The sequence below is a fragment of the Rutilus rutilus genome (genome assembly GCF_951802725.1).
Source record: "Rutilus rutilus genome assembly, chromosome: 9".
In the NCBI taxonomy this organism is placed as follows: domain Eukaryota; kingdom Metazoa; phylum Chordata; class Actinopteri; order Cypriniformes; family Leuciscidae; genus Rutilus; species Rutilus rutilus.
In genome coordinates, this window is record NC_140223.1 from 32,943,676 (window position 1) to 32,949,724 (window position 6,049).

Here is a 6,049-nt window from a genome sequence, read left to right on the forward strand (position 1 = left end):
TAATTAGTCCTACACTCCTTTAAAAAAAAAAAATCTTGATTACTCTCCTAATGTATTTAAGTTCATATGTATTCTCAGTTCATATGTCCAGTATCGTCTTTATTTAATTAACGTGGTTGTGTTAATGTTTACGCCTACAATTTCCTGAGTGTTTCTTGTGGATTCATTAAAGACAGTGAAAAAACAAAACAAAACACACAGTCTATGACAGGTACTCTAAAATATTTGCCTATTAGAATCTCCATCAGTCTTATAGGAATTAAAGACAAAAACAAACTTAGTTTCACTTTCATTATTTTCTTATTTTGGTCACTTGTATTGCTTTTATTAGATATTACAATGTGTGCTGTTTTACTTTCACAAGTACTTTTTTAAATATTAAAGGATGTTGTGAAGAACAAAGCATAGAGACCGAGAAACGCAATAAAGTTTTTATTGTTCATCAATCATTACCTGTTGTATGTTGTATAATGTGTTAAGTATACGTTAAATGTTAAAGTGATTTTCCATCACTGTAATGCACTCCCTCTGAATAAAGAAACTTTAAAACATTTATTCATTTAGCAGACCCATAACAATTTAATAATGTGTTTGACCCCAGAAGTACCAAGCAATTTTTCTGGATTTTGTTTATAGTTGAGTATGTTTGACTACGCAGTAAAAGCATGTGTGGTTATCAACTGCACAAAATTATATATATATTTAAAAGCTAGATACCTGTAGCACATTATATAGAAATATCAAAATAAGGTGATTAAAATAAGTTTTTCAATGTTATCATCAATAGTATGGCCTTTAAAAAGATTACATAAATCATATAAAGAACCTTTTCTTCAACATTGTAAGTTTGAAACTGGCTCAAGTAGTTTCCTGATCCTGTTCCTTCCCCAGTTCTCCTAATATTTTCCTGTTATAACTATACTCTTCTCTAAGTAAAGTGTCCAAAATAAGAAAATGATAACAATGAAAGTGAAACTTAGTTTGTGGAATTTTAAAGTATATTAATGTTACCAAATTATTTTTTTCCTATAAGACTGATGGAGAATCTAATAGGCAAATATTTTAGAATAACTGTAAATTTCGTTGCTTGCATGAACTGATGTTTAGTTAAGTAAATGTCTGCCCAGTCTTAGTGTTTGTAGGGTAAGACACACAGTGTCAGGTAATGAGACAATACCTCACAAAAACATACAAAGCACTTGCCTTTATAGAGGCCCATTCAAAAGCACCACAACCTGTCTTGCTGCTGCAATCCCTTTGGCTAGAATAGCAGACACTGGCTCTGAATAGGCCTCTCCTGTGGTGTGGAAAGGTTGCTGCATCTTACCCAACCAGTCCATGTGCGCTAACACCACTGCACTGAGGTGTTGTGGTGTACCTGCCCTCACTGTCATTCAGAGAGCAACCCAAATCTACCAAAAACCCATCTGGCTAAGAGGAACCAGGTATAAATGGATCTTAAATGCTCTTTGGCATGATAGCTGTGCAATATAGATGTATTTTTTACATATTGAATTGTTTTCAGGCGTCATTCAGAACATGGTGTTTAGAATGCATTATGCACTACATTATTTTCCCTGAGTTACCCAGCCTAAATAATTGGTCCCTTGTCAAATTTTAGGTTATTACTATGGAGCTTATAATATGACAAAATGATTTGAATTTGAATTGTGTAAATTTTAATTATTGACAAGTGTAATCTAACAAAATTGAATATTATGTGGAATTTTAAATAGTTCTGAATTTGATTTCTTTAAACGAATATTGAACATTTGAAATTTAACGAATTGAATTTTTTTTATGGCTCCTTAATAACCCTGTAGCCTAGTGCTGAAAAGTGAAAATAAATATATATATATATACTAAAACAGATATTATGTCGATAGCAAATATTATTATTTATGTGCTCAAGAGTATATTTAAGTAATAAATATTCATATCACTTCTCTGCTGGGTATTTTAAAGGTCCCATGACATGGATTATTTTATTATTTTATAATGTTTCCTTAGCCTGGTAATACCAGACTCTGCTACTTCACTTTGCTTCGTATACAGAGTCTGGAATGGCATAATAGAGAAGTGTTTTCTCTCTTACTAGGGGGCGCTTGTCTGACGTTTAAAATCATTGGTTACCCGTAAGCCAATCACATGACGTTTGGTTATGGCGTGTGTTATGCGCATGCTCAGCCGCATCTAACTTCCACTGTAAACACATGTATGATGCGAAAACAAAACCATCGAGCGAAATACCGGAGTGAACATGGCTGTGAACGACTTTTGCAGATTATGTGAAGTAAATCTACGCATCCACGGTACAATCAGCATCCACGTCACGGCTCTCAGCCCGCCCTCTGTTCGTTGATTGGCCCGGCCGTCTGAAGGCCGGTGGAAAACTGAAAGATAAGCTGCTATCTCAGACTGACTACAGGAGCGAAATGAAATTGAGCGGAAGTAGGAAGTCTGACGTAGTCAGGCTAATGTTTCCTGGGGTGCCCTTATAATGTTAGTATGTTTTTAAGATATTTTTTTTTAAATAATTTAGAAATAAAAGGCATTTTTCCTAGCCTGATTTTAGCCTCTGATTTGAACACTCTATTTGAAGGGGCGTGTCTGCTGTGAGACTTCAGTGTAAACGCCCACTGCTGTGATTGGCTGACATGCTTGCATATGAAACAGCTAGCATTACATGTGGAACTCTCTCGAATACTTTTACTATTACAGCTATGGCCCTGTCCCAAATGGCGCACTTCATGCGGACTTTCGGTCTCGTGGACTTAAATTGCTCATGCTCGCCGAGTCTACGAGTCCGTAGGCCGTCCCATGCAGCATTTTAACGCTCTGAAGTGTGCTCAGCAGCGCCCCCTTTGTACCCTTGAAGCGGACATCCGCGAAGCCCGCATAGATGCAGGCTCCACACACTTGCGAAAGGCCAATCAGACAACGGATGGGAGGAGATTTCGCTCACGGACAATTGTTAACATGGCTGAGAAGAAAATATTACGTTTTTTATGACCTAGATGTACATTTTACCAGTTGTTACCTACAGTTTATACAAACACTATGGTCATCGAACAGTGGTTGATGTCTCAAACATAATAATAGTGCGTAATACGATCATATTATGATTCATTAAATAAATAGAACCGAATGTCAGGGCTTTACTGAGTCATATAGTATGTACCAAATAGTATAGTACCAAACATAGCATGAATATTGATACCTGTAAATTCATCTGAAACTCATGCACATTTTCATTATGTGTTAACATTGTAATCTTAGTTCAAATGGAACATTATATATTAGTACAACTCATAAGCATGATGTATCTATTGTCTAATGCCCAGGTGGCATGCATAATATCAAAATATAGAACTGTAAAAGTAGGCTGTGTAGTTGACATGGAGATAAAACGTCGGAGCGCAAAAATGTGATTTCTCCTGTCCAACAACAACCAGATCGTTATTTCCGGCGTGACGATCGAGTCTGTCCCACAAATACCTCTCAATGCGCCCTCGTGGACTCGTGCCAAGGGCCCTATAGGTCTGCGCTACATGACGTCACCAAAGTGTGGACTCTGAGGAAGGACTCTGTGCCATTTGGGACAGGGCCTATGATACGTTTTTACTATTACAGTTATCGAGATTAACGAATCGTGAGAAGTTTTTTAAGTATTTAGATCTATTCCCATCACATAAAAGGTTGCAGTGATGAGCATTGAGCAGATGACAGCCTGTTGATCGCGTGAATGAAGATCTTATCATTGCAACGCAGTTTCTGCACTCTCACTAATGATTTCACCAATGCAAACATGAGGTAAGTAGCCTACAGTAAGAGATTCGTTGTGCAGCGTAACATCAACATTTATTTCATAACGAGTTTTGGCAAGTGTCCAGATAAATTCGCACTGTGTGATTGACAGCTTGGGAGATTGGAAAGGGATTGTTTTTTGATCGCTCTCTGTATATATTTTAATCACAGTTTAAATACGATTATTTTTCATCCCACCAAGAGAAACGATGTGAAGTTGATATTTTAGTCACTGGCTTGATTTACTGATGCATAAACAGTATTGAACGATTTTGAGAGAAAGATTATCTGTCTGAACTTGAACAATTACACATCAGACTTCACATAACCCACTGGTTCTTCAAAGGCTCGGATGAAGGAACAAAAAAAATACTTTTGTGTTCATTTGTACATCCAAACACTGAGCGACTGCCATGCTTCACTCAAGCCATGATGTCTCTCAAAGAAAAACCAATATCGCGCTCGCGCAGCTCATTTTCTCATGGGCGGGCCAAATTCTCTTTAGAGAAAGGGGAGGTGACCTTTCCCCTTATGACGACATAAAGGGAAGATTCTAGATTCACCCGTCTGAGCTTTCATTTTCTCAAAAATACCCAATACACCTATCAAAATGTCTAGCCTGGGGGACCATAGGCAGGCTAGGGGAACTCATATTAATGTTAAAAAACCTCATAAAGTGAAATTTTCATGTCATGGGACCTTTAATACATTTTTGAAGTAGGCTACTGTTATATTGCACAGATTTACAGCAGTGATTTTTTTAATAGTTAGGCTACAGCTATATTAACATTTTAAACTATTTTTATCCCGTTCACGCAGATTATAACATAAACACACAATGCGGGGTGGATAAATAAATAATTTGATTTTTAATACCTGATGTCACAGTCACAGACATATATATATATATATATATATATATATATATATATATTTTTTTTTCAAAGGTTCAAATGTTCACTTATATCTTACCTTGATGCAATTTTTGTAGCTATAGTGTATTCTTTTTATTATGTACACAAATGGACCATGGTGAACGTACAGGTTTTCAACCCTGTTTGAATATAAAACCGAATATTGAATAGGCCTATTACTCCTGCTCGTCATCGGCAGCTGTCACAGTTGCCGGGCGGCAAGAATAATTCCTCCGTAGGCTAGACCGGTCTGAGCGCTTCAGATATGCCCTTTCATATGGTTTAAAAAAAGTAATATACTTTCTGAAAAAAAATAAAATTCTCATGACATGGCGGCCGTCGATTGACTCAGCCCTGCAAACCTGTTGGTAGACAACTTAGTGGATAGTGTAAATATGTAGTCAAACACTCTGGAGACCATCCCAAATTATGTCCCACCAGCAGAGAGGCCTTACCAGGGTCTCTATTGTGGAGCCGATCTCGGTCCAGCAGCACCACCAGGGTTAATAATTAATAGTTTTCATAAGTACCCTTTTCTGCTTTTTTAGAGCAATTCTGGAGAAAATGGGTCTGCTGGGGAGGGTAACACCCATACAGGCAAAAAAATTAATTAATTAAATAAATAAATAAAATTGGGACAACTTAAAAAAAAAAGTAAGAAAGTTAATACACACGTCTTTGCTGAAATGTATTGTGTTGTTGTTGTTGTTAAGAAGCCATGGTTAATTTGCTCTGCCTTAGGATTGCAAGTGTCCTGGGACAGGTGAGGGTGTGAGTGGGAAACCCACTGCTGAAACTTGGCCCTGGTTTGTCCTCATGGATGAGGTGTTGGGACAGAGTCATTGCACTAACCCCCCTGTCCTCATTGCCTCAATCCCTGAGGACACACCAGGGCCGAGTTCAGCAGTGGGTGCCCACGGGGAGGAGGAGCCAGGGGCAGCAGTACCAGCAGCACCACCACCAGGAGCAGCAGCAGCCGCACAAGCACCACCAGCACCAGCACCAGTACCATAATATGAAGGTAAAATAGTAGCAAAACTCGAGAGCACGTAGATGTGAATTTGAGAACTTGTACAATACATATTTGTACTTGTACATGAACATTTACACTCACAGCTCCAATGTGAAAACCTGTAAAATAAAAATCTGAAGCTGAATGTTGAAATTTGCACTCGCAAACATTAGTCACAAACCTGTATTCTGAATCTGAAGCTGCAGACAAGTAGACACAAATGTGTAAAATGCCATTCACAGAAATACAACGACAGACACAAACTTGTAATATATATTTTGCGTTTAATCTTACATTCACATTCGCGGTACTTCCT